The sequence below is a fragment of the Chenopodium album genome, chromosome 12 (assembly GCF_948465745.1).
Source record: "Chenopodium album chromosome 12, dcCheAlbu1.1, whole genome shotgun sequence".
Taxonomy (NCBI): domain Eukaryota; kingdom Viridiplantae; phylum Streptophyta; class Magnoliopsida; order Caryophyllales; family Amaranthaceae; genus Chenopodium; species Chenopodium album.
In genome coordinates, this window is record NC_137845.1 from 3122479 (window position 1) to 3133710 (window position 11232).

Consider the following 11232-nt stretch of genomic DNA (forward strand, 5'->3'; position numbering starts at 1 on the left):
CCTATAAATCCAGCGAAAATACTTGTAATTAAAACAGCATGGTGATGTCAGTGTATAAAATTAAATCTATGTTAGTGCCTCTTTGGTTCTATAATTTCTTGAATTAATACAATCTTGTGCCTAAATTATTTATTTATTTTTGTTTTAGTGTTTCAGTTAAGATAGAAATCCTGCTCATGGCAAGAAGTAGAAGAAATGGACAGTGCAGTAAGTGACAACGAAAAGAAGGAAGTCAAACATTTGGGCTTTGATCAAAGTTTATACCGCTCAGCATTTCATATGCAGTCAACCAGTCTACCACCTTGAATTTTTTACATATGTATTGGTCTTTCTTCGAGTAGGTTAAATATCATTATCAAATAATTTTGGTATGAAGTACTCTGTATTAAACAAATTAACATACTAGTAGAAAAGACTCTTCGATATGAAAACGACATTTTGCTGCCAAAGAAATTAAATACTAGTATGACTTTTCAAGCGACCAACAAGGACATAACATATTGTATAACCCAAATCTATTCATCCTAATCTATACTATACTTTGAGGTAGAATCATACATTCTTGATGGAATCGCAACTATCCACTCAAATGCTTATACCTCCAATGCTTATTATTGTTCTTATATTATCTGTACATACCTTTGCTCAAGATGATATGCAGTTCATCTACAACGGTTTCCAAGGATCCATCAATAAACTTCATGTTGATGGAATCACGACTATCCACTCAAATGGTCTTCTTCAAATGACAAACCATTCGCAACAGCTTTCTTCCCATGCTTTCTATCCACATCCTGTAATCTTCAAACCAAGTCGTTTATCATTCTCTACCACTTTTGTTTTTGCAATGGTTCCTCAAGTTCATAATATTTCAGGCCATGGAATCGTTTTTGTTATTAGTCCTACCACAAATTTCCAACATACTCTCCCTTCTCAATACCTAGGACTCTTCAATCTTTCCACCAATGGCCGTTCTTCTAATCATATAGTTGCTGTAGAATTAGACACTGTCCAAAATCTTGAATTCAAAGACATAGATAGCAACCATGTTGGAATTGATGTCAACAGCCTCAAATCTGTTGATGCTGCTTCAGCAGCATACTACTCTGACAAAGAAAGGTCGAACAAAACCCTGCTGCTAAATAGTGGGAAGCGAATGCAAATTTGGATAGACTATGATGAGGTTGAGATGTTATTGAATGTAACATTAGCTCCATTTAGAGATCCAAAGCCTAGCAAGTGTTTGCTGTCTAAGCACCTTAATCTTTCTGCCTTACGCCTTGATACTATGTATATTGGCTTCTCTTCTTCTACTGGTAGTGAGGCAGCAAGTAATCATTATATACTAGGGTGGAGCTGGAATCAAACTGGAAAAGCACAAAATTTAGACCTTGACAAGCTTCCACCACTTCCACGAATCAAACAGCAAAAATTAGTCTTCAGAAATATTGTATTTGTAGTTCTACTTATCGTGGTTATACTAGCGTTATTAGGGATTGCTGCAGCTCTTTGGTTCCTTTGGAGAAAGAAGTACAGAGAACTGCTTGAACCTTGGGAAAAGGAATATGCCCCTCATAGATACACATTCAAGGATCTTTATGTAGCAACTAAAGGTTTTAAAAACTCTGAACTTCTTGGAGTTGGTAATTTTGGAAAGGTCTACAAGGGTATTTTACCTTCTACAAGCCGCCAAGTTGCTGTGAAGCTAGTGTCCCATGATTCAAAACGAGGGATGAAAGAATTTGTTGAGGAGATTTCTAGTATGACAAGACTAAGGCATAGAAACTTGGTACAGCTCCTGAGTTACTGCAGAAGAAAAGGAGAGCTTATTTTGGTCTACGAGTATATGCCTAACGGGAGCCTTGACAAGATTCTCCATGGAAAAGATAATAAATCAAAATTATCTTGGTCCTCGAGATTCAACATCATTAAAGGGGTGGCCTCTGCCCTTTTATACCTTCACGAGGAATGGGAACAAGTTCTCCTTCACCGAGATGTGAAGGCAAGTAATGTCCTTTTAGATGCTGAGATGAATGCAAGGTTGGGTGATTTTGGCCTGGCCAGACTCTATGATCATAACAATGATCCTCGAACCACTTATGTGGTGGGAACTGTTGGATACATTGCACCTGAAGTCACTATAACGCAACAACCAACCACCAGTACCGATGTTTTTTCTTTTGGAATGTTTCTACTTGAGGTGGGTTGTGGGAAGAGGCCAATTGGCAAGCAGTCTGATAATGATGATGAAGATTTTTTCCTCGGTGATTGGGTTTATGATTGTTGGAAAAGGGGAGAAATTCTTGCAGCAAGTGATCCTACAATGGAAGATGATTATCAGGAAAAGGAATTGGAGCTAGTATTGAAGTTAGGCCTTCTCTGTTTGCATCCTAAGGCAAAAGAAAGGCCTACAATGAAGCAGGTAGTGCAGTTTTTTAATGGAAGTACAACTTTGCCTGAAATACCATCTGATTACGAAATTGATAGCTGTAGTTTCTTTGAAGACGTTTGAGGCAAAGCAGCTTCATTACCATCACTGTCTGGAACTCTCTCTCTCGGGCTCCTGTCTCGCATAAATTCAGTCCTTCAATATGCCGTCATTGAATCACAAATTTCCAGAGGGCTAGCTGTTAGAGTACCAGTTCAAATACTGGGCCTCTCCTTTATTTTGGTGAAAAGGGATTTCATTCAACTATATAAAAGCATTACAGAGTCTGCTACATATTTTTCAGAAATCAATTACTTCCCTGAATCTGATAACCATATGAGCCTTCTTGTAGTCTACCTTTATCATAAACTGTTATCTTTCCCAGTATGCAAATCTAGTGTAGTAATGTGCAATGTAAGTATGTTGGATTATATTGTATTATGTGCTATATATTTTAATATTTTATCATAGACTACATTGAACTCCTTTCGTTCAAAATTAGCTGTTACATTATCTCAACTGGGGATACTTTAATGATTTTCTTACCTCTTGATGTGGGTACCCCTAGTACATACCTAACCTTTCTCCTTCATCCATGGTCCCGCTTCCCATACCTTTTCCCTATATATATATGTTCACATTTTTTTTTTCTACCTGTTGAACGCGTCAAATATGGCGTTCTCACATGGAAATAAGTCAAATAATAGTATTACCAAACTGGTCTTACTACTATTATTGTATTTTTTTCCTTCATTTCATCTCTACTACAATTACATCCATCAAGGCTTTCCTAACACTTTCAAATTCCAATCTTATTGCTTTAATGGGTATTGTTTCTCGGTCAGCCCAATTAGCAATAATGAGCTTGGTTATATTTTTTCTTATAATACTATTAACTGTATATGCATTTGGTCAAAATGAAAAACATTTCATCTACAAAGGTTTCAAAGGATCTATTAGTAAAATCCATGTTGATGAGGTAGATATGATTGTTAATGTAAAATTAGCTCCACTTGGTCATCCTGTGCCTAGAAAGCTTCTATTTTTTAAGCACTTCAACCTTTCCACCTTTCGCCTTGATTCTATGTATGCTGGCTTCTCTTATTCTACTGGTGTGGTCTCTGATAGCCATAACACATTAGGGTGGAGTTTGAATCAAAGTGAGAAAGCACAAGATTTAGATCCTTCCTTGCTTTCATCACTTCCACGAATCAAACATCGAAAGCTTGGTTTTTTAAATGAGGACAGAAAGCTAAAGATAGACCGGCTGATATTTGTACTTTTGCTGAGTGTAACTTTAATATTACTGCTATTGATTGCTGGTGCAGTTTGGTTTGTATGGAGGAAAAAGTACGAAGAGTCTCTTGAAACATGGGAAAAAGAATATGGCCCACATAGATTTCCATACAAAGATCTTTATGTTGCAGCAAAAGGTTTTAAAAATTCTGAGCTTCTTGGAGGTGGTGGTTTTGGGAAGGTTTACAAGGGTGTATTACCTTCTGTGACTGTAACTCAACAAATCGCTGTGAAACAAATCTCCCACAATTCGAAACAAGGTATGAAAGAATTTATCGCGGAGATCTCCAGCATGAGAAGGCTAGCGCATAAAAACTTGGTGCCACTCCTAGGCTATTCTAGAAGAAAAAGGGAGCTTCTCTTGGTATATGAGTATATGCCTAACGGGAGCCTAGACAAGTTCATCTTTGTCAAGGATGATAAGTCAAAATTATGCTGGTCCTCGAGATTTAACATCATTAAAGGGGTGGCCTCTGCCCTTCTATACCTTCATGAGGAGTGGGAACAAGTTGTCCTTCACAGAGATGTTAAGGCAAGTAATGTCCTGTTAGATGCTGAAATGAATGCAAGGTTGGGTGATTTTGGCCTTGCCAAACTTTACAATCATAGCATTGGTCCTCAGACAACCCGTCTAGTGGGAACCATCGGATATATTGCACCAGAGGTTAGCAGAACACGAAAACCTACAGTGAACTCCGATGTGTTTTCTTTTGGAATGTTCTTACTTGAGGTGGGTTGTGGGAGGAAGCCAACTGGCAAGCAAGATGATGATGATGAAGCAAAGGCTCTTTTTCTCAGTGATTGGGTTTATGAATGTTGGAAAAGGGGAGAAATTCACAAAGCAAGTGATCCGAGGATGGAAGGAGATTATCAGAAAAGGGAGATGGAGCTGGTCTTGAAGTTAGGCCTTCTTTGTTTGCATCCTAAGGCAGAAGCAAGACCTAAAATGAGGCAAGTAGTTGAGTTTCTTAATGGGAGTGAAACTTTGCCTGATATACCATCTGAATACAGCCCTGATATTATCGATTTTTATGGAGATGACTTGGGAACATTGCGTTTATTACCATCAGGAACTAGCTGTCCCGGTGTCATGTCTAGCTCAAATTCTGTTCTCCAATATGGTCGTTGATTTAGTGATTTAGTCATTGACTCTAGAGTGCTACTTTGTTTTTTGTTTTTTGTTTTTTTTTAGTTTTCATTTTTCAAGGGTGAGAAAAAGGCAAGGAACATTAGTAGATCCTCCTCACAAAGTATATCTAATTATATTATGTCTACTTTGTTGAATATCTATCATACATCTATTATGTATGATAGATATTGGCATTAGCTACTTTGTTGAATATCTACAACTTGTTGTCCAGAATGTATATCTAATTATATTATGTCTTACTTTATGCTAATCTTACTATTATTGGCAATTTTTAGAGTTTGAATGGTTATTTATCTTTGTTTTGTTTAGCCTTTGGGAGTGAATCAAGCCACTCGAAAGCTTGAACTGGCCTATAAATATATAGTTCTATTTTCCTGAAAAATTAGTCACATTTATCTTTTTGTTTGGTTAATTATACCATGTATCTGTCCAGCTCTGCTTGTTCGTAGCATATTCAGAGCCCTGATCCTTCTAAGCATGCAGAGTTTTAAAACATGGTCTTACTGTAAGCTAACCTTACAGTCATGTGAAAGATAGTAGTATTTCCACCCTCACCTTACACTGCATCTGTCTATTTAGTTTCTAGTATTAATTCAATTCTCGTGCATAGTTTCCCTAACGACCACTCCTATCAGACATATTTGTAATTAAACAGCATAATGCAAAGGCAGGCACAAACATGAGTACAATAAATGACAGCCAAATCATCTAGGAAACATCTATAAATATATAACAGGTAATTAAGGGAAATAAATGTGATACAGATAGTGGAAAATATGTGAAAGCGTATTAAAAGATAAGGTTCTATGCCGTACCATTTACCAGACATTTCTTTAATCTCCAATGTTCATTGTATCACAGACTGCTGCACCCCGTACACCCTGCATTAACCGGAAATCTGAATCAAACTTTTAAGACAGCAACACCAGACTTAGGACAAGACTCTTCACTTTAGTACATTACTGAACTAGTGTAGTTAATATGGCAGTAAATGCATACAAAAGGGAACAAAAATCAACTACCTTAGAAAAATCAACTATAGTGAGAGTAAGAGTTGTGTGTGCCCATCTAGAAAAGGACAATTGATAAAATAGAAGCATTACAATCTGTTTTAATTGAACCAAACAAGAAGAGAATGAATATTACGCGCATAATTTCCATTCATCTAAATTACTTATATACTTACATACTCAGGGACGCACTAATAAACAAGATGCCCTTCCGTACAGGGTAAGCCAAGTTGATAAAGAACTAAAGAAGTGATGTATCATTTATTTAATACCTTGTACTGTAATTAAGGCAGATGATTTCACCTTGTAATAAAGCATCCTGTGTTCTTGTTGTAAGCACTGACAGTTTTATGGCTCTAATGGCCATTTCTCTTCAGTATCTCCTCCACATATCAACGATTATTCTTGTATTGGATGCACTTATCCTAGCTCAAGATGAAACACAGTTCACCTACAATGGTTTCAGAGGATCCATTAACAAACTTCATGTTGATGGACTCGCAACTATCCTCCCAAATGGTCTTCTCCAAATGACAAATTACTCAATGCGCAATACTTCCCATGCTTTCTATCCACATCCCGTGATCTTCAAACCAAAGCATTTATCATTCTCCACCACTTTTGCTTTCGCAATGTATCCTCAAGTACCAAACCATTCTGGCCATGGAATTGTTTTCGTTATTAGCCCATCCACAAATTTCAAACATGCTCTCTCATCCATATACCTAGGAATCGTTAATGCTACCAGCAACGGCCTATCTTCAAACCATATATTTGCTGTAGAGCTAGACACCATCCAAACAAGAGAGTTTGGAGATATTGATGATAGCCATGTTGGAATTGTTGTTAACAGCCTGCGCTCCATCGATGCTGCTTCATCATCTTACTATTCAGATAAAGAAGGGGTAAATAAAACCCTGCTGCTAAATAGTGGTAAACCGATGCAAATTTGGATAGAGTATGATGAGGTACAGATGTTAGCTAATGTAACGTTAGCTCCACTCGGCCATCCAAAGCCTAGCAAGTGCCTCTTGTCTAAGCACGTCGATCTTTCTACAATACTCCTTGATTCTATGTATGTTGGTTTCTCATCTTCTACTGGCAAGGTCTCAAACAGTCATTATATACTAGGATGGAGCTGGAGTCAAAGTGGGAAAGCGAAAGATCTAGACCTTTCTAAGCTCCCATCACTCCCACGAATCAAACATAGAAAGTTAAGCTCAAACAAGCTAGTTTTTGTACTTCTTCTCAGTGTAGTTTTACTGTTGCTTTTAGTGATCGCAGGAGTATTGTGGTTCACATGGAGGAAGAAATATGAAGAGTTGCATGAATCTTGGGAAAAAGAATATGCCCCGCATAGATTATCATATAAGGATCTCTTTGTAGCAACAAAGGGATTTAAAGAGTCCGAGCTTCTTGGAGTTGGAGGTTTTGGGAAGGTCTACAAGGGCGTGTTGCCTTCTACAGGTGCCCAAGTTGCTGTGAAACAAATCTCTCATGATTCAAATCAAGGGATGAAAGAATTTGTCGCGGAGATCTCTTGCATGAGAAGGCTAAGGCATAGAAACTTGGTACAGCTCCTAGGTTATTGCAGAAGAAAAGGAGAGCTTCTTTTGGTCTATGATTACATGCCTAATGGCAGCCTTGATAAACTCCTGTTTGACAAGTTAGAGAAATCAAATTTGTGTTGGTCCTCAAGGTTTAATATCATTAAAGGTGTGGCATCTGCCCTTTTATACCTTCATGAGGAGTGGGAACAAGTCGTCCTTCACCGAGATGTTAAGGCAAGTAATTTCCTGTTAGATGCTGAAATGAATGCGAGGTTGGGTGATTTTGGCCTTGCCAAGCTTTACGATCATAGCATTGATCCTCGGACAACCCATGTGGTGGGAACTATTGGATATATTGCACCAGAGATTAGTACAACACGGAAACCTACCACAAGCACCGATGTTTTTTCTTTTGGAATGTTCTTGCTCGAGGTGGGTTGTGGAAGGAGGCCAACTGGCAAGCAAGATGAAGATGAAGGTGCAGAGGCACTGTTTCTCAGTGATTGGGTTTGTAGTTGTTGGAAAAGGGGAGAAATTCTCAAGGCAAGTGATCCAAGGATGGAAGAAGATTATGTGGAAAATGAAATGGAACTTGTCTTGAAATTAGGCCTTCTTTGTTTGAATCCGATAGCAGAAGGAAGGCCAACAATGCAGCAAGTGGTTCAGATTCTTACTGGCAATGCATCATTGCCTGAATTGCCATCTGAATACAACCCTGAAACCAGTCCTTTTTGGGGAGGACTCTGCAACATTGATTCAATGCCCTCATCATTTCCATCATCGTCTGGAACTAGCTCTCTTGGTGTCATGTCTAGCATAAATTCAGTCCTCCACTATGGTCGTTAAATTTTTCATAGACTCCAGAGTCCAGAGTCCAGAGTCCTGTTAGAGTACTATGTTAGGCTGTTAGCTAAATGTTATTGTCTACGTTGTTGAAAATCTTATTCCCTGTAAGTTGTAACCTAGTATGTTAAGTTCATGTGTAATGAAAATATGTTGCTTCAAGTTGTTGGTTGAGTAGGTTAAACATTTAAAGGATTAAGGTATAGTATATTTAGCCATTTAAGCCTAGGTTAGTCAATTCAATAATTTGTAGCATTGTAGCATAAACTAATGAAATAGCCAAAAAAAAAAAAAAAAAAAAAAAAAAACCCCAAAAAAAAACCCAAGGGAAATTTGTTAAAACATAAGGTTATCATGTAGAATTTTCAAAAAGTAAATAAAAAGGTATGCGGCAATCTTAGTGGGATAGAGATGTTAAGACATAGTAGTAGTAATAGCCGTAGTACGGAGTACACAATAATTTTATAATGCTAGATTCAAATATATACAGCTCACATAGGACAATTATATGACTTCAACTTTTCAAGCAATGACTTTTCAAGCGGCAACAAAACCGACTTCTTTCACTTGACTCCAAACAGCATGAGACATCATTTATCACTCAGACACTCACCTCTATTCATCCTAATCTTCTGTGAGCTAGAAATCAGACATTTAGTGTAAAAGGAAAAGGAAAAAAAGAAAGACTAAGGTACCCTAATTGGTCACAATGATCCATATATCTGTTCTTATAATATTAGCTGTACATGCCTTTGCTCAAGATGAAACACAGTTCACCTACAATGGTTTCCAAGGAGTCACCAATAAACTTCATGTTAATGGAATCGCGACTATCCTTCCAAATGGTCTTCTCCAATTGACAAACTACTCAAGTTACAATACTTCCCATGCTTTCTATCCACGCCCTGTGATCTTCGAACCAAATAACACATCATTCTCTACCACTTTTATTTTTGCAATTTATCCAATAGCTCCAAATCAATCCAGCCATGGAATTGTTTTTGTTATTAGTCCAACTACACATTTCCAACAGGCTCTCCCTTCCGCGTACTTGGGACTCTTTAATACTTCCACCAACGGGCTTCCTTCAAACCATATAATTGCGGTAGAATTAGACACCATCCAAAATCCTGATTTCAAAGATATCGATAGTAACCATGTAGGGATTGATGTGAATAGCCTCACATCAAGCGTGGCTGCTACAGCCGCTTATTATTCTGACAAATTAAGGGTGAACAAAACCCTGCAGCTAAATAGTGGGAAACCAATGCAAATTTGGATAGACTATGATGAGGTTGAGATGTTATTGAATGTAACACTAGCTCCATTTAGTTCTCCAAAGCCTAGCAAGTGTTTATTGTCTAAACACCTCAATCTTTCTACCATACTACTTCGTAACATGCATGTTGGTTTCAGTTCTGCTACTGGGCCTATACCAAACTATCATTACATACTGGGATGGAGCTGGAATCAGAGTGGGAAAGCACAAGATTTAGACTCTTCCAAGCTACCATCGCTTCCACGAATTAAACACCATAAGAAAAGCTTAAGCCAGCTTATAATAGTTCTACTTATTGTAATTTCACTATTGTTATTATCAATGATTGCTGCAGCTATTTGGTTTGTTTGGAAGAAGAAGTACGAAGAATTGCTTGAACCATGGGAAAAGGAATATGCTACTTATAGATACTCATTCAAGGATCTTTACTTAGCAACAAAAGGATTTAAAAATTCCGAGCTTCTTGGAGTTGGTGGTTTTGGGAAGGTCTACAAGGGTATAATACCTTCTACAAGTCGCCAAGTTGCTGTGAAACGAGTCTCCCAAGATTCGAAGCAAGGGATAAAAGAATTTGTTGCGGAAATCTCTAGTATGGGAAGGCTAAGGCATAGAAACTTGGTACAGCTCTTAGGTTATTGCAGAAGAAAAGGGGAGCTTCTTTTAGTCTATGATTACATGCCTAACGGGAGCCTTGATAAGCTCCTTCTTGACAAGGTTGAGGGATCAATTTTGTGTTGGTCCATAAGATTTAAGATCATTAAAGGGGTGGCATCTGCCCTTTTATACCTTCATGAGGAGTGGGAACAAGTTGTACTTCACCGAGATGTAAAGGCAAGTAATGTCCTGTTAGATGCTGAGATGAATGCGAGGTTGGGTGATTTCGGCCTGGCCAAGCTTTACGATCACAGCATTGATCCTCAAACAACCCATGTGGTGGGAACCATCGGATATATTGCACCAGAGATAAGTAGAACACGAAAACCTACAACTAGTACCGATGTTTTTTCTTTTGGAATGTTCTTGCTTGAAGTGGGTTGTGGAAGGAGGCCAATTGGCAAGCAAAATGAAGATAATGATGCTGAGGCTCTGTTTCTCAGTGATTGGGTTTATGATTGTTGGAAAAAGGGAGATATTCTTAAGGCAAGTGATCCAAGAATGGAAGGAGATTACGTGGAAGACGAAATGGAGCTTATCTTAAAATTAGGCCTCCTTTGTTTGTATCCAATAGCAGAAGGGAGGCCAACAATGCGGCAAGTAGTGCAGATACTTAATGGCAGTGCAACATTGCCTGAGTTGCCATCTGAATACAACCCTGAAACCATCGGTTTCCTTGGGGAGGACTTGGGAACATTGCATTCACTGCCATCATCGTTCCTGTCGTCATCTGGAACAAGCTCTGTTGCTGTCATGTCTAGCACAAATTCAGTCCTCCGATATGGTCGTTAAACTTTTCATAAATTCCTTAGGTTAGGTAGTTAGCTAATGCGGAGAGTTTAAGTTCAGTGTATAAACTGGTGTCTAGCAATACAGATGTAAATCAAATGTGTAATGAAAATATGCTGGGTCACGTCTTATTGTGTGCTAATTTCTTCAATAAAGGTTTTACCCAGACACGCTATCTTTATTTTCCTGCATGAAACAGCAATTCTGAAAAATTCAGAGTCGCAGTTATCTCT

At 38.1% G+C, this 11232-nt stretch overlaps 4 pseudogenes; all 4 read left to right on the forward strand.

The window, feature by feature from the left end:
• The first annotated feature begins 604 nt into the window (after window positions 1–604).
• LOC145571626 (L-type lectin-domain containing receptor kinase IV.1 pseudogene) lies at window positions 605–2910 on the forward strand (annotated as a pseudogene).
• A 283-nt stretch (window positions 2911–3193) lies between these two features.
• On the forward strand, window positions 3194–5104 carry LOC145571627 (L-type lectin-domain containing receptor kinase IV.1 pseudogene; annotated as a pseudogene).
• A 1059-nt stretch (window positions 5105–6163) lies between these two features.
• Window positions 6164–8439, forward strand: LOC145571628 (L-type lectin-domain containing receptor kinase SIT2 pseudogene; annotated as a pseudogene).
• A 547-nt stretch (window positions 8440–8986) lies between these two features.
• Window positions 8987–11002, forward strand: LOC145571629 (L-type lectin-domain containing receptor kinase IV.1 pseudogene; annotated as a pseudogene).
• Window positions 11003–11232: the final 230 nt, after the last annotated feature.